General features: G+C 40.1%; 1 pseudogene; it reads right to left on the bottom strand.

The window, feature by feature from the left end:
* Nucleotides 1–22,673, bottom strand: part of LOC144240945 (large ribosomal subunit protein uL4-like) — a 137,868-nt pseudogene that overhangs the window by 45,411 nt on the left and 69,784 nt on the right.

The raw sequence follows: 22,673 nt of genomic DNA, 5'->3' as shown, positions 1-22,673 counted from the left end.
GAACTGGGGAAGGTAAAAATGGGCCGGGATCTGGAGACACAGAGAGAGGGGAGGGAGCCCCCTTTGTGGGGAGCCGTGGTGAATCGAGGGGAAAAGAAAGAACAGCTGAAACTGCTCAAAGAACTGTCCCTGAAGAAGAGAAAGACCTCGGCTCCGGGACAGAGAGTGATTCTTTTTCCAGCTGTGGTGCTGACTTTGAGCTGGGTGCCCCAGTCCCAGGCGGTGCAGGAGAAACTGCTTCTCTGCTCTCCAGCTCAATCTGGAGTGGAAGTGGCCTGCCTGAAACCACTCCGCTGCTCTCCCTGCTCGATTCCCAGTGGGGAAGCCAACGGCTTGTAACTGCTTGGAAGGACTTGGCCTGCGGGTTTATATTTCAGGCAGTATCAATAAGTGTGGGCACTAAGGTCTGGAAATGAGGTGTGGCTTGGGACATAGAACACGGCCACCTTGGCTACCCGCGGCACAGGGAGATCGAACCCAAAAGAGTGACTTGCAATNAGTCACATTTAATCCATTCTCTAGATGTATATTCTACACCTCCACTGCTACCTTTCTATCTCGCTCTGTCTGGAGTAATCACACTATATAGTTTCTCTGAGTAACATTATCTTTGTTTCTTTCTCCTTGCCTCTTACCATATTCTCCTCTTTCTCTCTCTGATTTAAGCTTCTTAGTCTCTCTGCCTGGTCATTGTCCAATTTCATTTCTCCCTGCCCTGTCATTTCTCTCTTTGTATATGCTCTACCATCAGCACTGCATACACCTTATGCTTTATTTGTAGCTTAGGATTCTGGTTTTATGCCTTTAGACTGTCCCTTGTCTTTGGGGTTTTTTCTTTTTTCTTTTCTTTTCTTACTTTTTAAATTTTTATTATTTGTTTGTCCTCTTTTTTTCCTTCTTTTTTTTCCTTTTTCTTTTTCCCTTTTGGTTTGTTTGTTTGTTTGTTGGGTTTGTCTGTGTGTATGTGGGCCTTTGTTCCTTGTGTGTTTGTCTGTCTGTTTTCTTCTCCAGGGCTACTTCAAGAAATAAGCCAAAGTACACATGGTGGAAGGTCCCAAATACCACTACGAGTTAGGAAATAAAATAACCAAAGCCTCAACAAGAGAGACCAAGAGACACCATTAAAAGAACACTTCCTGAATGGACAGGCTCTAGACAGTCAATGAGCCTCCTTTAATACAGCAGTACTCGCAGGTGCAGAGTGCATAACAAGCTTTTAAAACTAAAAAGAGACAGAAAGCTAGCCAAAATGACGATATGTAAGAATTCTCCTCTAAAGAAATTCCAGGAAGAAATAACAGCTAAAGAACTGCTCAAAACAGATATAAGCAACATACTGAACAAGAATTTAGAACACTAGTCATAAAATTAATCACTAGGCTTGATAAAGGCATGGAAGACATCAGAGAAACTGATAGTCTACAAAGACTATGAAGCTTAAAAATAGTTGTGATGAATTAAAAAATGCTATAAATGAGGTGCATAATGGAGGCAGCCAATGCTTGGATTGAAGAGGCAGAGAAGAGAATAGGTGAATTAGAAGACACAATTGTAGAAAAAGAGGAAGCTGAGTAAAAGAGATATAAACTGATCCAGGAACACAAAAGGAGAGTTCGAGAGCTGAGTGATACAATCAAACTGAACAATATCTGTATCATAGGAATTCTAGACGAGGAAGAGAGAGGGAAAGGCACTGAAGGAGTCCTTGAACAAATTATAGCTGAGAACTTCCCCAGTCTGGGGAAGGAAACAATGAAATCCATGAGGCACAGAGCACTCCCTTCAGATGTAACTTGAATCGATCTGCACAACATATCTTAGTGAAACTGACAAAATATTAAGGACAAAGAATTCTGAAAGCAGCTAGGGATAAAAGGGTCCTAACATACAAAGGGAAACCCATTGGAGTGGTTACAGACCTATCTACTGAAACTTGGCAGGCCAGAAAGGAATGGCAGGAAATCTTCAATGTGATGAACAGAAAAAATGTGCAGCCAGGAATCCTCTATCCAACAAGCCTGTCATTCAGAATAGAAGAGATAAAAGTCTTCCCAAATAAACAAAAATGGAAAGAATTCGTCACCACTAAACGAGCGCTACAAGAAATCCTAAGGGAGACTCTATGAGGGAAATGTTGCAAGGAACACAAGGTACCAGAGATACCACCACAAGCATGAATCCTACAGAGAACACAATTACTCTAAACCCACATTTTTCAATAACAACACTGAATGTAAATGAACTAAATGCTACAATCAAAATGAGGGTGGCAGAATGGATAAAAAACAAAATCCATCTATTTGCTGTCTACAAGAAACTCATTTTAGACCTGAGGACACTTTCAGATTGAAACTAAGGGGATGGAGAAATATACATCATGCTACTGGAAGTCGAAAGAAAGCTGGAGTAGCTATACTTATNAACTTAGAAGAAATGGACAAATTCCTAAACACACACTCACTACCAAAATTCACATGGGAAGACATAGAAAATCTGAACAAACCCAAAACTAGTGAGGAAATCGAATCAGTGACCAAAAATCCCCCAACAAATAAGAGTCTTGGACCTGATGGCTTCCCTGGGGAATTCTACCAGACTTTTAAAACAGATTTAATACCCATTCTTCTCAAGCTATTCCAAAAACTAGAAATCGAAGGAAAACTTCCGGACTCATTCTGATTCTGATGAACTAAGCATCACTTTTATTCCCAAGACAGACATATACCCAGCAAAAAAAAGAGAATTACAGGCCAATATCCTTGATGAATACAGACGCAAAAATCCTCAAGAAGATACTTGCAAATTGAATGCAACAGCACATAGAATCATCCACCAAGATCAAGTGGGATTCATTCCTGGGTTACAGGGCTGGTTCAATATTCACAAATCAATCAATGTGATACATCACATTAACAAAAGAAAAAATAGAAACCATATGATCCCCTTAATAGATGCAAAAAAAAAAAAAGCATTTGACAAAATACAGCATCCCTTCTTAATAAAGACCCTCGAGAAAGTCGGGATAGAAGGAACTTACTTAAACATCATAAAAGCCATCCATGAGAAGCCCTCAGCTAACATCATCCTCAATGGGAAAAAACTGAGAGCTTTCTGTCTGAAATCAGAAACACGACAGGAATGTCCACTCTCACTGCGGGTGTTTAAATAGTGCTAGAAGTCCTACAATCAGCCATCAGACAACAAAAGGAAATAAAAGGCATCAGAATTGGCAAAGAAGAAGTCAAACTTCACTTTTCACAGACGGCGTGATACTCTACATAGAAAACCTGACAGACTCCACCAGAAGCCTACTAGAACTGATCCATGAATTCAGCAAAGTTGCAGGGTACAAAATCAATGTACAGAAATCGGTTGCATGTTTATACACCAATAATGAAGCAATAGAAAGAGAAATCTAGAAACTGATCCTATTCATAATTGCACACACACAAAAAAAACCAAAAAACAGAAAATACCTAGGAATAAGCCTCCCCAAAGATGTAAGAGAGTTGTTTGATGAAAACTATAGAAAACTTCTGAAGGAAATTGACGAAGACACAAAGAAATGGAAAAACATTCCAGGCTCATGGATTGAAATAATAAATATAGTTAAAATGTCATTACTACTCAAAGCAATCTACACATTCAATGCAATCCCAATCAAAATGGCACCAGCAATCTTCTCAAAGCTAGAACAAACTATCCTAAGATTTGTATGGAATCACAGAAGACCCCGAATAGCCAAAGTAATATTGAAGAAGAAAACCAAAATGGGAGACATCACCATCCCAGACTTTAGCCTCTACTACAAAGCTGTCATCATCAAGAAAGTATGGCATTGGCACAAAAACAGACACATAGACCAATGGAACAGAATAGAGATCTCAGAAGTGGACCCAAAAATGTACGGCCAATAAGGGTGCCTGGGTAGCTTAGTCGGTTAAGAGTCCAACTTTCGCTTACGTCATGATCTCACGGTTCGTGGGTTCGAGCCCCGCGTTGGGCCCTGTGCTGACTGCCAGCTCAGAGCCTGGAGCCTATTTCAGTCTGTGACTCCCTCTCTCTCTGACCCTCCCCTGCTCATGCTGTCTCTCTCTCTCTCTCCTAGGAATAAATAAAACATTAAAAAAATTGTACGGCCAATTAATCTTTGACAAAGCAAGAAAGAGTATCCAATGCAAAAAATACAGCCTCTTTAACAGATGGTGCTGGAAGAACTGGACAGCAACATGCAGAAGAATGAAACTAGATCATTTTCTCACACCATACACAAAAATAAACTCAAAATGGATAAAGAATGTGAGACAGGAAACCCTCAAAACCCTAGAGGAGAAAGTAGGAAACAGCCTCCTTGACCTCAACTGCAGCAATTTCTTACCTGACACATCCCCAAAGACAAGGGAATCAAGAACAAAAATGAACTATTGGGACCTCATCAAGATAAAAACGCATCTACATGGCAAAGGAAACAACCAACAAAACTAAGAGCAACTGATGGAATGAAAAAAGATAGTTGCAAATGACATATCAGATAAAGGGCTAGTATCCAAAATCTATAAGGAACTCACTAAACTCCACACCCGAAGAACAAATAATCCAGTGAGAAATGGGCAGAAGACATGAACAATCACTTCTCCAAAGAGAACATCCAGATGGCCAACAGACACATGAAACGATGCTCAGTGTCCCTCATTATCAGGGAAATACAAATCAGAACCACACTGAGATACCACCTCATGCCAGTCAGAGTGGCGAAACAAATCAGGAGACCCTAGATGTTGGCGAGGATGTGGAGAAACAGGCACCGTCCTACACTGTTGGTGGGAATGTAAACTAGTGCAGCTCCTCTGGAAAACAGTGTGGAGGTTCCTCAAAAAATTACCACTAGAACTCCCCTATGACCCAGCAATAGCACTGCTAGGAATTTACCCAAGGGATACAGGAGTGCTGATGCAGAGGGGCACATGGACCCCAATGTTCATAGTAGCACTCTCAACAATAGCCAAAACATGGGAAGAACCTAAGTGTTCATCAACTGATGAATGGATCAAGAAGATGTGGTTTATCTATACAATGGAATACTACATGGCAATGAGAAAGAATGAAACCTGGCCATGGGTAGCAACATGGATGGACCTTGAGGGTGTTATGCTGAGCGAAATAAGTCAGGCAGAGAAGGACAGATAACATATGTTTTCAGGTATAGGTGGATTAGGAGGAACTTAACGGAGAACCATGGGGGAGGAGAAGGGGGAAAATAGTAGGGGAGAGGGAGGGAGGCAAACCATGAGAGAGTTGAATGTGGAGAACAAATTGAGGGCTGATGGAGGTGGGGGAGAAGGAAAGGGGGGTGATGGGCATTGAGGAGGGCTCTTGTAGGGATGAGCACTGGGTGTTATATGGAAACCAACTTGACAATAAACTATTTAAGAAAAAAAAAAAAGGAGGCCTTGGAAAGAAAAAAAAGTAGAAAGAAAAAGTTTTAAAAACGCATAATTCCATCATCAAGTAATGACCCTGTCAGTCCTGAATCTTTTAACTAGCTAGTCTAGATATTGGTATTTCATTAATAAAAATAGGCATGTCAAATACCTGCAGGCAGGCACAGCTTTAAAACCAAGGGAGATAGGGAGGACAATGGATATTATAGATTGATTTATGCTTGAAACTTAACCTCTTTGAGCCGCAATCTCCTCCTGACTAGACAGGGATGATAAAACAGGGATGGTTGTTGGGAGTATTAAATGTTACAATAAAAACTGCAAGGGAAGCCTTTCTTAGGACAAATGTTCAATAAATGGTGAAATGTTAACATAACTTAAATAGTAGAAAAGTGTTTTGAGGTTGTTGAGTGAAGAGGAGACAATGGAGGCACTTAAGGCTGGTGTGAGGGAGAGATGTGAGGAAGTAGCCAGCTGGGTAGAGGAGTCTTCAGAACGCATTTGGATTCCATCCAGATGGAGGCTCACTTTGCTGCTGCAAAACCCTGAAAACCGCTTTATCTGGGAAACCTTTGACAGTTCTTCCTGTGAGGAGCAAGGAATCCTTACTCTCTCTCTACAGTACTTTGTAGCTTTATAAATGGATTTATCACATTATAAAGTTATTTAAAAATTGATATCTCGATTCCTCACATGTCTGTGATTGCTCCAGGGTAGGAACAACATTACACTCATCTTTGTATCCTCAGGTGCCCAACTTAGTGATTGTTAGGTGGGGAGATGGATGGGTATGTCCATGTGTAATACACATTATCATCAGTGCAAGTAAAGTTTTGTTGAATCAGAATGCTTGGGGACAGTGGGAATATGTGCATGAGTTTCTTTTTTGCAGGGATTGGGTTGGTACTGTGGTGCAAAAGAAAACAATGGACAGACTCAGAATGGAATGATGCTATGTTCTGATTAGATGAATTTTCTGTACAGTTGAAGTACACAAAAATATCCTTTTTGATTTCAGCTCTTATTCTATATTTATGAACATCTATAGGGATTCAATGCTTCTTAAACTTTTCCATTGCAAAATAGCCCCAAAGCAAAGGGGAGTGATTATCAAACTAGTTGGGGTTGGAGAAAATGGGGTGTGGAGTTAGAACCTGAAACTGCTTACAGTAAGCTCACACTCTTCATTTTTCATTTAATCTTTAACATTAATGAACATTTTGCGTTAGGTATTATATCTAACTTGTTTTTATACCAAATTATGTTTTGAGCTACTTCCCATTGTAAAAGAGAAAAATTAAACTAAGTAAATGTAAAGATTTAATTGGCTTTATTTATTCCGTGATTCGTAAATCAGGTAGCATTCCATCTAACAAATATTAGAGTCTTCCCAGGAGCTGTACAAAATAGAAAGCTTTTACAGGCAGACACATGACAGGACAAAGGAGTTATTAGCAAAAGAAAAGAAAGGATTGTTTTAGCCCAAAGGCAAAGACACCTTCTCTTGGGGCAAAAGAGCTAGGGGTCTTATCATATAGAGGACCTCACTGGTGCTGAGGAGGAAATTCCAGACTGATTAGTTTTTCCTTTTAATTTCTTGTTTAAATTGTAGTTAACATACAGTGTAATACTGGTTGCAGGAGTAGAATTCAGTGATTCATCACTTACATACAACAGCCAGTACTCATCACAAATGCCCTCCTTAATAGCCATCACCTAGCTAGCCCATCTCCCATTCACCTCTCTCCATCGACCCTCAGCTTGTGTTCTATCCTGAAGAGTCTCTTGTGGTTTGTTTCCCTCTCTTCTCCAACCCACCCTGCTCCAATCCCTTCCCATATGTTCATCTGTTTAGTTTCTTAAATTTCACATTAGTGAAATCATGTGGTATTTATCTTACTCTGATTGACTTATTTTGCCTAGCATAATACGTGCTAGCTTTGTCCATGTCATTTCAAATAGCAAGATTTCATTCTTTTTGATGACTGAGTAATATCTATATCTATATCTCACATTTTTCTTTATTCATTTATCAATCAATGGACATTTGGGCTCTTTCCATAGTTTGACTGTTATTGATAATGCTGCTATGAACATTGGAATGCATGTACCCCTTCATGTATGTATTTTTGTATCCTTTGGATAAATACCTAGTAGTGTAATTTCCAGATCAGAGGGTAGTCCTATTTTTAGTTCTTTGAGGAACCTCCATACTCTTCTCCAGAGTGGCTGTACCAGTTTGCATTCTCATCAACAGTGCAAGAGAGTTCCCATTTCTCTGCAACCTTGCCAACACCTGTGTTTTGTGTGTTGTTAATTTTAGCCATTCCGACAAGTGTGAGGTAGTATGTCATCATGATTTTGATTTGTATTTTCCTGATGATGAATGATGTTGAGCATCTTTTCATGTGTCTGTTGGCCATCTGGATGTCTTCTTTGGAGAATTGTCTATTCATGTCTTCTGCCCACTTCTTAACTAGGTTGTTTGTTTTTTGGGTGTTGAGTTTGATAAATTTTTTACACACTGATTGCTTTAAAATTCTACTGTGGGAGTGGCTAAAACTGTGGTTAGGTTAGGTGTTAAGTCTTGGTGGTACTTAATGTAAGTGACTCCATCTTGGACCTATCCATTTTGGAAAAGAAATGTTGTTTCTTTTCAACATTTCCTCCCTTTCAATTAATCTTTCAACCTAACAGAGATGTGGTTAAAATTAAAGGCATTAGTGCTACTCTCAGTTACTGCTCTGTAGTTCTTGAAGTTCTTTTTAAATAACAAAACTTCAACTGAGTACATTTTAAAGACTAACTGGCTTTATTAAACAATTCATAAATTAGGCAGCATTCCATCTAGCAAGTAGAAGAGTAGAAAGGGAAAGATTTTTAAAGGTAGGTCAAGGAAGTCTTAAACAGAAAAAAGGGATTGTTTCAGGTAAGGTCACCTTCCTTTTGGAAAAAAAGGGTCTTGTTGGTGAATTACCTCATCTTTGTTTGGGGGATGGAGAGGACCCATGTAGCAGATTACCTTAATTGGTGCTGACCAGAAAATTCTTGACTGACTGGCTAAGACAACATTTCTGGGGGAGGTTGAAACTGCAATTAGGTAAGGTATTATGTCTCAGTTTGGTGATGTGGCCTAGCATAAGTGACTCCATTTTGGGCCTGTGGTTTTCTTTTCAATACATTGATCCTGGTTTTTGTTTGTTTGTTTGTTTGTTTGTTTTTAATCAATTGCTGTGTTATTCAGAGATCACAGATTCAGGTCACAGTTTTTTAGCTGGTCATATTCTTTGTTCCATTTTTGATGTTCCATTTCTTAAGGGAGGTCATTTGCTTGGTGGTTAGTGGCTGTCAACATTCATTTAAAGCTTGTGAGTCAATACAATGCATGAAGGAGATTATTATGATAACCATAAGCAAGATAATTCCTGGTGTTTGAACTGTATTTCAGAGCCATGGTCCCCAAATCCATCAAAGAAAAACCCAATGGATAGAGCCACCCTTTAAGCCAGTTGGCTTGCTTGATGATCTTATGTAAATTTGTTTCAACTTTCCTAGAAATAGTAATCCAGGTACAACAGGTGGTGTTGGCCATAGCACAGATATCTCCTTGCTCACCCAAAAGATAATATTGTTAGTGAGAACAGCTTTGGCCACAATCTAGGGATCATTGCTGGGTATCTAGTGTCCTAACAATGAAATCTGCAATGTCTCCAAGAGTTACGAAGAACTTTCTGATCATTTCTCATTTGTATTTACTCCTAAACCAAGGGTCTATCAGGTTTTTAGCATATATGGGAAGAGAATATCCTAACCTGAAATAAAAAGTCCTGTTAAATGATTTACAAAGATGGGTGTTGTTGGTGAAATCTCTTGGTACATGAGTGAAAATCTGATCTAGATAATCATGGGAATGTAGGGATGCAAAAGTACTAAGATTCACATAGGTAAATGTGTCTAGTAAATGTGTCTAAGGGGGTCAATTGTAGTTTGCAGTGATATTGGCAATAGAAGAGAAGTTGGTCACAGAGAGGACAAGGGGACCTCTTGCATAATGACCAATTCAGCATCTGAAAGGTTACTCTCATTAGCAGTGGCCTGGGATATATGGCAAAGGCATTATCTTTCCAGGTTAGTGCCAGAGTAAATTTAAAAAAAAATAAAAAAGGAGAAAGGGTTTCATGGTGAGTTAAAGTATAAAGTCTTGGTCCAGCATTTTGGGTGGAAGCCATCTACTTTGATGTCAGCTACTTTTCTTCCTCATCAATTTGATTTGTAGGTTTCCATTGTCTGTATAGGACCAGATGTTAGGTGAAGCCTTCTTTAGTTGTGAGATGTATATCCAAGGTTCAATGCCTTCTAGTTTTACAGCAGTGTCAGTGGTCAGGAATACCTACCAGGGACCTTAGCCAGGTATCTCCCAATGGGGCTAAAGGGCTGTCTTCCTTTCATGACACTTTCAGAATACCCAGTAACCAGGCTCTGGATTGTGACCAACAGGATCCTTTGAATTAGGATCTGGGCAAACTTCTTTAATCGTTGATGATACACTTAACCATGAGACATTGAAGGCTTATAGTAGCTGGTCATACTGATATGAGACAACAAGGGATTAACAGAAAGTTGTATACCAATAGACATTGGTCTGCTGATAACTGTCTCATGTTGAGTGAATTTATGTTTCCCAAAGTGGGTACTGTTAACAGTTAGCAACACCAAAGTCAAGACCTTAGGTCAGGGGAGTCCATGGTTGATTTCGGTAAGTTTAGAAATTTTAAGTTGAAGGATCCCATTAGTTCTCTCAATCTTGTCCAATGATCGAGGGTGTTAGGGACAGTGATAGTTCCAAAAAGTTTTCAAGGTTTTCATTAAGGCTCATATGATTTTCCCAGTGAAGTGGGTACCTTGATCACTAGAGACTGTGGAAGGTATACCTCAAATGGGAAACACATTTTCTAATAGTTTCTTTGCCAGTGTGAGGGCATCAGGTTTTGGCAGGGGAAGGCTTCAGCCCATCCAGAAAACATACATACAAGGGTGCCTGGGTGGTTCAGTCAGTTGAGCGTCCAACTTTGGCTTAAGGTCATGATCTCATAGTCTGTGAGTTTGAGCCCCATGTTGGCTTTGGGATGACAGCTTGGAGCCTGGAGCCTGCACTGGCTTCTGTGTCTCCCTCTCTCTCTGCCCCTCCACTGCTCATGCTTTGTCTCTCTGTCTCTCAAAAATAGACGTTAAAAATTTTTTTAAAAATTAAAAACATACATACAAAACCAAAAATTATGGATAACCCATATTAAGTGGTGGTTGAATGAAGTCCAGCTGCAGGTGTTCAGAGGATCCAGATGGAGGAGGCCTGAGGCCTTGGGGAGCAAAAATAGCTTTTCCAGGATTGTGGACCTAGCAGGTCAAACATTGCTAGTAGTCTGTTTCTGCAATTTTATAGAAGTCTTCCTATCAATGTCGATTCATAATTCGAGTAATCTTAAATGCACTATGATAAGTGAAAGGATGCAAAAACTGAAAAATGGAGTTTTCCAGGGAACTGGGAGAAACCAAGCAGCTGTTTTGGGTTTCCCATAACCCTGATTGTTTAACTTACAGCCATTGTTTGCCCATCATAATTTCTCTGATTCAGGAGCAGACTGTCAGGATGGCAAAAATCTGGCCAATTTTTGCAGAAGAAGCAGAATGGACTTCATTCACATGTGCTACAGTCTTTATAGATTCTGGTGCTGTTATGTCTTTGCATAAAGTCAGCCAGAGCATTTCCCTGATACTCAGGTTTCAGTCCTTTTAGTGTGAGCCTCAGTTTCAATGCCAGCAATTTCAGAAGGTAAGAGAGTGGCATTAAAACCATTTACCTATTGCTCACAGGATGTAAGAAAATCTCTTTGTTTCCATAACATCCCCAAACCACGGATGACCTCAAAGGCATACCAACTATCAGGATACTATATTAAATATTAACCGTTTGTTCTTCTTATAACTGCTATGGACAAGTAAGGGCAAGGAGAGCTGCTTATGACATTGATTTAGCTTGTGAGAAGTTTTCCCTCTTGAGCAGATCATATTGAGTAGAAATATCATAACTGGGTTGAAAATTCTCTTTTTATATTCCACAGTATGATTCATCAACAAACAAGATTAGATCAGGACTAGTTAAAGGGGTATTTCATAATGGAACGGTATTACCTTCTAGTCACGGGGCTTGTCTGGGGCTTGTCTGCATCAGGTAGAGTTAGTAACATAGCAGGATTAAAGACACTACAATGTTTAAATTGTAGATTAGGTGGTGAAAACAGAAGGATCGCATAGGGAGTTAGTCTATTTGCAGAGAAATGTTGAATCAGTTCAGAGTTAATACTTTGGACAGTAAGTAGACTTTGCAAACAAATGTCATTTCCTAGAGTCTGATCCGCTGAGGCTTTCATTAACTTTGCAGCTGTGGCTATAGCCTTAAGACAGCAGGGTCAGGCACTAGCAACTGAATCCAGTCTTGTGCTATAAAAGACGATAGGCCTCTGTTTATTATTACTTGTGTGAGTGTTTCCAAGGCTTGATTATCCCTTTCATGTACAAATAAAGTAAAAGGTTTTGAATAGTTTGTGGCCCTAAGGCAGGTGGTTCTTGTAGTGCTTGTTTTAGTCTCATAAAATCCTGCCTATGTTTGTCTTCCTAAGGAAAGAGTTCAGGAACGAATATTTTAGTAAGTTCATACAGTGGGGAAGGTAATAGGGAAAAATTAGAAACCCCTAATCTTCAATAACCAGATAAGCCTCGAAATCCATGAAGCTGTCGCTTAGTTGTGGATCTAGGAAATTCCTGGATTAGCTTATTTCTTTTTAGAGGCAGCTGAATTCCTTTCCTTTAGCACTTAGATTATGACCTAGGTAAGAGACAGTACCTAGAGATAATTGTAATTTTTTCCTTAGAGACTTTGTGTCCCTTTTTAGCTGTGGCAGCAAATAAATGAAATCTGTTTTGGATGCCTCTTTGGTAACTGAGCATAGCAAAAGATCATCTACATATTGTTAAAGTGCCTATCTCCCTGGGGAATGAGATGGAGGGTGCTTAAATCTCAATGAAGTATTTGAGAGAAATAAGGAGCCTCAGTGAACTCTTGAGGCATAACTGTCCATGTATATTGTCAGTTATTCCATGTAAAGGCAAATAAAAATTGGCTGCTGGGGTCTACCGGGATGCTGAAAAGGGCTGAACAAAGGCCTGTGACAGTGAACTACTTTGAGTCTGGTGTCACTTGTGACAGTGGGTATTCTGGTTTGGAACAGTTGGGAAATGGTGAATATTTTCTTAACATCTCTCAAATCCTGGAAAAATCATTATCCCTATACATTGGGTGTCTGGACCAGCAAGATCAGTGTGTTGTAGGAAACTCTTAGCCCCTGGGCAATTAGACCTTCTTCTGTGGTGTCCTCAGGCTTTAATGGATACTGAGGTAATTTAGGAAGAGGTTTAATTATATGTAACTGAATCTTTATAGGTTCCATGCTTTTTATTCTTCTAATGTCAGTATTAAAAACAACCCCCAGTTTTGAGGCACCTCAATTAAATTCTGGGACTGTTGCTGGAATCCTTCCTCTTCTATGTCAAGGACAGACTGTAAGGAACATAAAAGATCAGATTCAGTTGGTTGGGAAATGCTAAGGTGAGATTTCCACTGGAGCCAAAATGTATTAGCTCTTTTAATTGCCCTAATAGATTGGTTGGGGCTTTATTATATAGCAAAAAGGAGTGTTTTTTAGGAGAGGGTCCTAGATTCATTTGTACTGGTTGAGATAAATATTAGATACCCCTAGTGTTGAAAGCTTACTCTGAGGGATTTGTTGTCCTACGAAGGTAGAGTATAAAGTAGAATATGTAGCCCTGGCATCAGGTAAACTTTGGAAAGGTTTCTTATTAATTTTACTTTTAGCTTCCTTTTGGCTGTTTATGAAATTACTGGTAATAGTTTACCAGAGAACCCCCCTGGAGTCCTGTCAACTGTAGGAGGGGCTCATATAGAGGCTTTCCTTTGGAGATAAGTATGAGGGTGTTTGAGAAGAATTTGCATAAGACCTTTGAGGACAATCTCTTTTAGTGTCCCAGTTGACTGCAGCCAACACTTCCATTTTTAGACCAGGGATTTGATGATAGACCCCAAGGGGGTGCAATGTGGGAGACCTAGGTGTTGTTTTGGGTCTCTGGTTTTGGAGCTGTTGTAACTGTAAAGCTAATAACTTGGCAGATTTTTGTTTATGATGTTGCTCCAGAGTCCTCTCAAAATGTTTGGCTATAGTCATGAGTTCAGTCAGGTTGGTGGCTTCCCATTTTATTTTCAGCTCAGGTCATGATCCCAGGGTCATGGGATTAAGCTCAACATTGGACTCCACACTAAGCATGGAACCTGCTTAATATTCCTCCCCTCCCCCGTCCCACCCCCCACTTATGCGCACTGTCTTTCTAAAATAAAACAAACAAACAAAAAAAAAACCCCAAAAACAAAGAGCACAGCTTAAGCAGGCTGGATGAACATATTATTGGATGGAACTCCAAATATAGAAAAAGGGCTTCTGAATGGGCTTTAAAGTCTGCTACAGGGGCGTCTGGGTGGCTCAGTCAGTTAAGCGTCCAACTTCGGCCCAGGTCATGATCTCAAGGTTTGTGAGTTTGAGCCCCGTGTCTGGCTCTGTGTTGACAGCTAGCTCAGAGCCTGGAGCCTGCTTCGGATTCTATATCTCCCTCTCTCTGACCCTTCCCTGCTCACAACTGCCTCTCTCTCCCTCTCTCTCTCTCTCTCTTTATCTCTTTCTCTCTCTCTCTCTCTCAGAAATAAATAAAACATTAAAAAAATTAAAAAAAAATAAAGTCTGCCACAGATCCATTCATTTTTTATTTGCATCTTTGTATAACTAACCAATCAGTCCAGGCAGGGAAAACTCTAGGAATGGCTTGTACAAGTTCAGTTGCTATTTTGTGACCTTTTCCTAGTCCCTAAGATGTTGAAGATGGAGGATATTGAATATCTTCCTTGGGTTTTTGCCATCTTGCTTCCTGTCTTCAGTTTTGTGCTGCAGCAGGTGCTGTCACCATGTGTACAGGCTGATAAATATCTGGCAGCTGGGGTCATAAGCCCTGATAATAACTCTGAATTCTTCAAAAAACTTTTGAGCTTCTTCCCTACGTTTAGGAAATCTTTAACTATGGCCCTTAGTTTAGTCTTTGACCAAAGGGTGAAGGATCCTAAGGAAGTTTGCCTGAAACCTTGAGTAGTTTTATTTTAAACGATAACTGCCTAGATGGGGATTAAGGAGTGCCCTTGTTGTGATGAGCACTGGGTGATGTGAGGAATTGTTGAGTCACTATACTGTACACCTGAAACTAGTATTATACTGTATGTTAACTATACTGGAATTAAAAATAAAAATAAAATAAAATAAACCTGTCTAATAGTCTCAGAATGGAAAGGCAGCTCAGACAGGGATTAATGTGAGTACTCAGGTAGAAAAGGATAAGGGGGAACAGTAGGAGTCATAGCAGTCTTTTTGTTTTAGGTATTTCTTGTGTCTTTAATTTATTATGAGCCTTTTGTGAGGAGTCTTTTAATGAAGCTATTTTAGAATCTTGAAGCCTTTTGGAAGCTCTGCATACCAATTAAAATAGACATCCTAATCTGTTTAACTTGGGATCCCTTCCTCTCAAGTGCATTTCTTAAGTGACTGATCTTGTCTAATTGGAATGTTCCCCATAATGGCTATTGCAATTCTAGGTTGTTTTTAGTAAAAATTTTCCATTTTGCTAGATATCCGCAACTTCTGGGACTATAGTTCTTAAACATAAAATAAGCAAGTGTCCCAGAAGGTGGCATACTCAACTCTTTGGATTAAAGGATATCATTCCTTTTAGCTAAGCCTTTGGGTTTGCCGGACCGAGACTCATCAAACAGGGCCTATCTCGGGAGTTATCTTGAGGTGGAAAATGCTCTAAGAACCACTAAATGCTTGACCCATGTTCATCAATGTTTGTGGGCTTTTTGGTTTTCAAGATTCCCATTAACAACTTGATCTTATTTAGTATTCATCTTAGGCCTTCCATTGGAACCAATCCAGCTCAAATTAGGCCCATTCCTATCCTGGACACAGCCTGGCTTTTAAGTTGGACCCATTCCAATTCTGGCTGTTACCCATGAGTAGTTTTCTACATGATATCCGGGGACTGGGGAAAGGATTGAACCAGAAGACCCCAAAGAATGGGGACTGTGGACTGATGCCAAACAAATGGGGAAATGCACCAGCCACCAGCAGTTCCCAATTTGGAATCTGGGGATAGAACCAAGGGCTGAGGTTTCTAAACAAATAGGAAACTTTGGAAAGCAAATTAGGTTAGGAGCTCAGTGCAAAGAGAGTAGAGTTTGGATCCTCAGGAATGATGAGAAAGAACTCAAAGGCCTCACGGGCATCATGCTTGTGTTTCTCATCATCTCTGAAGCTGCAGAAATTCTTTAGTCCACTCCTGTCACCAGACCTGTTAAAGAACAAAAATTCAACCCAATAAATTTAAAGATCAAATTGGCTTTATTCATTGATTCATGAACTGGGCATCATTCCATCTAACAAATAGAAGTGTACTCTGAGGAGCTGTGCAGAAAGAAAGGCTTTTATATGCAGAAATGGGAGCTGGACAAAGAAGTTAGCAAAAGAAAAAGGATTGTTTCAGGCAAGTTCACCTTTTTTAGGGGGAGAAGAAGGGTCTTATTCAGATGACCTCATTAGTACCGATCAGGAAATTCTAGACTGATTGGTTTAAAATTCCACTCTGGGGAGAGGTTGAAACTGCAGTTAGATTAGGTATTAAGTCTTGGTAAGACTTAACATAAGTGACTCCATTTTGGACCTGTTTCTTTCAAACACTCTTCTTAAACATCACTTCTTTCAAATTTCTCAGTAAAATTGAACTTTAGGAAGATATGCCATATTTATCCCTTGACTTGGTACTTTCCTTAGTCCCCCAGAGTCCTTCTACCAGGTGGTGTTAGAGGAGAAGGATGGCCCAGTAGATGGTATACTTTTCTGCCATAGTAAATTCAGGTTTTTGATTATCGGAGGAGTGAGGATATTGTGCCTCTAGGTGACCAGTTCTCTCTCCTGAAGTCTTGACATGTGGAGTATAACTACAGAAATGAAACTAATAAGCTGCATGAGTCTTGAGAAATCTGTCTCCTTGTTTTATGTTCTTACTGTATGGCTCTGTGTCGCATCACTCTTCAATGGTCTTTGAAAGATGTTTGTTATGGGACCATTAACCTGTTGACCTATAATTTTTTTTATCATTTCCTTTTTTCTCTGATATCAAGAAGAAAAATTGAGCTACTATAAGTTTTAGAGGGTCAAATGCAGGGAGCCTGTGTGTCACAGAGTCAGGACACTTTCTATCATACTGCATATCCTTCCTATCTCTAGGAAATAAAAGAGGATGGAAAGGAAATAGCTTTGTTTAGAAACTATGTAAAGTATCACAGACCTGGGAAGGAGACTTAAGAGTCCTTTTTCCTCCCTTTTTAGTTTAATGAGCAGGATTAAATGACTCATATGTATACTTCTCTCTTTAAGAATAAGAAGTTATAGGGGTACCTGAGTGGCTCAATTGGTTAAGGGTTCAGCTTCGGCTCAGGTCATGATCTCACGGTTTGTGAGTCTGAGCCCTGCAAAGGCTCTATGCTGACAGTGTAGATGCTGCTTGGGATTTTCTCTCTCTCTCTCTCTCTCTCTGCCCCTTCCACATGGCTCTCTCTTTCTCTCTCAAAACTTAAAAAATATGAAAGTTAGGAAAAAAGGGAAAGAAATTACACATTGTAGGTTATAGCTTTCAATGCATGTGAGGTGTGTGTGTGTGTGTGTGTGTGTGTGTATGTGTGTGTAAATTATAATTTTCAGCCCCAGCTCTGATTTCAGTATCTTACCATAGTAACCTATAAGAGCTGCCTATGTCCAGTGGAAGAAAGCACCAGCACATCTTATTAGGAGCAACATGTTAGGGCTGTCTAATTTATGTATATGTAAAATTCCAGCTAGATAGATGGGAGCATCAGAAGAGTCTACTCTAGAAGTATACTTAAACACATTGAGAACTGACATACAGAGTAGCCTATTTTGTATATACATAAAAACTAAAGCTAAAACCAACACCTTAGTGTTGCTTAATTTATACATACATAAAATTTACAACCATATGGTTGGAGCAACAGAAGCAGCACATATAAGTGTAGGACTGACATATTGATTTCCACTAATTATAAGACTCTCAGATATTCACAGCCCCGTGATACTGCTGTGGGGGTGCATGCTCTCCTTTCCCTTGTCTGATCCTGAAGGTTGGGTCTTTGGAGAATGGTTCTAAACATTGCTCCAGTGAAAGTACTGCTATTGGAATCCATCCCCAGGTTGGGCTTAGGCATCTGTGGATATTGGGGAGCACATACATACCTATAGGGTGATAGTGGATTATCATAGGTCCCACATAAAGATTGTTACTGTGGCCTTTTATTTCTATTTCAAAGAAGTGCAGTATGTGTGTTAATAGGAAGGCTTAGTTTAGATAAATTAGGTGATTTCATATCATCTGTTGCATTCAATAACTTTATAATAAATATAAATAATTTGAAAAGGTTACAACTAGTAGGTTTCCACATTATTGCATCAAAGCCAGTGGAATGGATCTAAGAGGGTCAGTGCAGACGTTGACTCCCTTGACTTTGATACAGTGTTTCTCAGGCCTCATTCAGAGTTTTCTTCTAAATCTCATTAAATCTGAAACATATCAGTGGAATCTGTCCTTGTTCATTTAAGCTAGTTCTCTCTTTCTTTTCTTCCTCTTGTTCTTTCCTTCCTTTCAGACATATTTGGAGGTTTCCTATTCATTTATTCATCAACCGGTTATTGAATATCCACCGTGAGCGGGATGCAGATGTATAGTAACTAACATGGCCTCAGTTCATGACCTCAGCATCCAGGGGAGTAAATGGGAGTAAGAAGACACATAGCTAGAACAGTGAGATACCTTTTTGATAGATGCAAGCACAGAATTCCCAGCACAGAGGAGGAACTTGTGGCTTGATAAGGGTGGAAGGAGGTAGGTGAAGGCTCTTCCTGAAAAACGTAGTGCTTGACTTAACAGTTGAAAGTCATGGAAGATTCAGCTAGGTGGGGAAAGTAGGACTTGGGTCTAGGGGTGGGAACAGCGGAGGCAGGAATAATATGTTCAAAAGAATGACAGATGAAACAGCATGCATGAGTAGAGACTTCAAAAAAAAAGTAGATGAACCTGGTTGAAGCAAAGCATGAATTGGAGGAAGGATGAAAAATGAGAGAGAAGGAGGAGAAGAGAAGAGAGGGAGACAGAGGGACGGAGGGGGGAGAGAGATGGAGAGATAGAGGGAGAGAGACAGGGAAAGAGAGAGGATCATGTAGGGCATTACCTGTGAAGTTGCAGGTTCAAGGATTCATTTATTCACTTGTTTATTAAGTACCTTCTATATGGTAGGGATTGTTTTTAGGTATCTGGGATGCTGAGGTAAGCAAGATGGTACCCCATTCCCATTCTAGTCTAGAAGATAATTTTTAAACAATAGGAAAAGAAAAGAAAAGAAAAAAGAAAAACAGTAAATATGGAAAGTGCTATGCAAAAACTAAGACAGGGAGATATGAAAGTGACTACATTGGATGAGATTATTAGTGAACCCTCTTGCTCAACTACAGACCCTAACAGTTAAAATCAGAAATAGCCAAGACCACTTAGCTCATGCTCTAACTAAAACCTATTGTGCTTATTTCTTACTGCATTTTCTTGAGGCATTAATGAAGGTGTTTTGCAATGACTGGAATATCCCAACCACCAGACTAGAAAAATCCTGATAGTACTGGAATACCTAGAAGACCACATCCTGAACATCCCTTTCCCTGCCTTTGATCAGGGGCTAAACACATACTGACCCATACCCATGATCAGGAGCTCCTTGTCTGCTCTTTTGCATATATCCCCACACCCTCTCCTTATAATACTCTAGGTGTCCATCTTGCAGGCAGAGAGGTTGGTTGTTAAGGCTTGAGGCTACCACCTACCCTGGCTACCGACGCCCAAAATAAATTTCTCCCTTTCTCTTTTCTAAACCCTCATTTCTTGCATTACTGGCTTCTCTTGTAACAAGTTTATCTGAGTTTGTTCAGCAACATTGTTGGCAAATCTAGCCAGGATTTGTCCAGCCTCCCTGGGATTACCTGGGTAGAGCTGTTGACCAGGGCAGCACTCTGGGGCTTACTCATTTGTTTCCTCAGTTAGTGGTTATGATAGATCTTTTGGTAATGATATGTCCAAAGAAAACCTCTCTTAGGAGGTGGAATTTAGGACAAGACATTTTTTTTTCTTTTTAAAGTTTATTTATTTTGAGAGAGAGAGAGAAAGAGAGACAGAGGGGTAGGGGTGAGGGGGGGAGAGAATCTGAAGCAGGCTCTGCACTGTCAGGGCTCAAGCTCATGAACCATGAAATCGTGACCTGAGCTAAAACCAAGAATAGGGTGCTTAACTGAATGAGCCACCCCGGCACCCCCAGACAAGACATTTAAGGTAAATAACAAGAGAGAGAGACAACCATGCTGAGATTGGGGCAAGATCATTTTAGGCAGAAGGAACAGCATGTGCAAACACCTAAGCTGGAATGGAATATGGCCGGTGAGTGGAACAGAGAGGGAGCAGAGTGAGGAGAAGTATGACACAAAGTCAGGGAGGAATGCAGAGTTTATGTTGGGCATAAATCTGAATGAATATATAATGTATTGTTTGTGCCCAGGTGTTTTATATATGAAAAGCAGGGGGGAAAAAAGAAAAAACAAAAGCAGAGATTGTAGATGCCCATAAGAGAGAGCCTTGCCTCTATTCTGGGGCATGATCCAGGAGCAAGGATTTAAATCAGCTGAAAACACTGCATGAACCAAGGTGATGCTCCCTCTCACCCCTGTTTGCTGGCCTGACACAGGAGTTTGCTGCTCTGGATGAGTTGTGAATCCAGAGAGGTGATTGTCAGTGGAATCGTTAGGAATCATTATATTTGGTTATTTTATTATTTTATTCAAGTGAATATAGCAGACATTAACAAAAGAGGTTTCATAACCAAAAGTCCAGTTTAGGAAGTAAAGGGTAAGGTAGAGAGGGCAGGGAGGCAGGTGATGAGAACTGGTGAGACTGTAGATGTGTGTCTGTGGGGTCCCAGCCATCTCAGGTGCCCATTATGTTCTATCTTAGATTCTGGGGAAAAACATGAACCACTAATATGCTTGCCCTATGTGTGTTTCTGTCAAACTCAGAAGAGAACAGTCTTGGTTATCCTGGTAAAAGGTTGGCTAAGAACCGGCAAACCCAATTTAAATACGTTTTCTTTTTCTTGCCCTACTCTCCCTTGGCTTGAACTTGTGGGAAGTAGCTGTCCATCCCTTCCAGTTTCCTAGACAGAAAAAGCAGGAAATGGAAAGGAATTTGTGGAGCAGAGTGTGGCTTAGGCCTCCCCACTTTGAGAAGAGGATCCCAATGAGGACTTGGACTGCATAGTGTTGGAGTGTTGCTTACCTCAAATCATTGCTGTTATCTGACACCCGATGGAAGTAAGACGTCTTCTTCAGGAAGTCTTACAGCCTTATTCTAACTCCCAGAGTGCCTCTTCTCTTCCATGTCTGTTTGTAAGAACGCTCTGTTGCCTGGTATTTACCCTTTAGAGAATGTGGCATTTTCTGTGGAATTGCTGGTACCGTGTACCATCAATTTTTCCTGACAGGCTAAGTTGTACTTTTCTTTGCCCTGTTCTCAGTTTCCTAAAGCTAATAGGTCTCTGGCTTCCAGGATCTTGAAACTGTCAGTAATCACAGTGAAGACAGAGAGTGGGGGTAGAATGTACTATGGCCCCATATGTTCTGTGGTTTCATATATATGTATAAAAATGCAAAGGAAAAAGTCCGGAAGGTTATGCATCAAGTTGAAACCCCTGGAGAGGCAAGAGAAGACTCAGAATTGAGCCTGTCAAAGCAAATGTTAGCCTATTACTTAAGTTTTCATAAGAAGAATGGATTAATGTGTTGTTATATAATTAAGTGAATAATTAAAATGAACTTGAAATTCCAGACCTGAAAAGGAGCAGGGGAAGGATGAGGCTGCCGTGGTTGGGATCTGAGATGAGTCCCCAGGGATAGGAGTGGATAATGAGTCTGAAGTGCAGACTGGGTTAGGGGGTTGTAAGAATTGAATAACTAGGGAAGGGTCAGCAAGATGGCTTTGAAAGTCAAGCAGAAGAAATAAGCCTTGCTATGGTTGGCATTTTAATTTTTTGGGCAGAGGTGTGAAACCATATAAAATGTTTGTGGATGAAGTAAACATATGATTTAACAGATGCATATTGACTTGATTTGGAAAAAGAAGTTAATACATGATTGTGTTCATATTGTCAATCCAGAGCATGCATCTCAAGCAGAGAATCTGGGGCTTAAGGGTTAATGTTGTATGTTCTTAACTCTAGTTTTTTAGTGGCTGATTGCTCTTCGGAGGAGAAATTGTTGGTGTCAGAAACCCTAAAATGACCATAGCGCATGTTTCCTAAGCTGGTTCCATGGAATGCTAGTCTTCGAAAAAAGTAGGGCTATTTGTTTCAATATGTTTGGAAAGGACAGTATATTATACTCTTCTCTTAAAAGAAGTGTATTTTGGAATATTAAAGCCTCTGAGAAGTCTTTCAAGAAAGAAATTCAGAAGTCAGGTAGTCTTCAGAAGAGGTAGGATTAGTGGCTCAATAATGACGTCAAGAATCCATTCCTGATATTTTCACAATTTCACGCTAAAGATAGTTCTCCTTATGGCCACAAAGAGGCTGCCACTGACCACTGAGACCTCATGGTTCCCTACTCCTGTCTGCAGACAGAAGAGAGAGTAAGAGAACTTTTTTTCCAACCATGAGCTACAAGTCTTTCTCTTCAGTCCGATTGGATCAATTCAAGTCATGATGGTCAACAGAAGAGTGCTGTCTCCTTATTTGCTCAGATTCACCAGATCCACCACTTGAAGCAGGGGACTAGTTTCCTTGAAGCACATGCTTGTGTGGAGGAGTGGATCCTTAAAAAAAAAAAAAAAAAAAGGTCAGGACTCTGTGGGGAAGGAGAGGGTGATGAGGCTAATATGAATACAGTGATGAGACAAGCAATAGAG

The sequence above is a fragment of the Crocuta crocuta genome, unplaced genomic scaffold, assembly GCF_008692635.1.
Source record: "Crocuta crocuta isolate KB4526 unplaced genomic scaffold, BGI_CrCroc_1.0 scaffold197, whole genome shotgun sequence".
In the NCBI taxonomy this organism is placed as follows: domain Eukaryota; kingdom Metazoa; phylum Chordata; class Mammalia; order Carnivora; family Hyaenidae; genus Crocuta; species Crocuta crocuta.
Note: the sequence above shows the minus strand (reverse complement) of the source record. Positions and strands in the feature narration are given on the sequence as shown.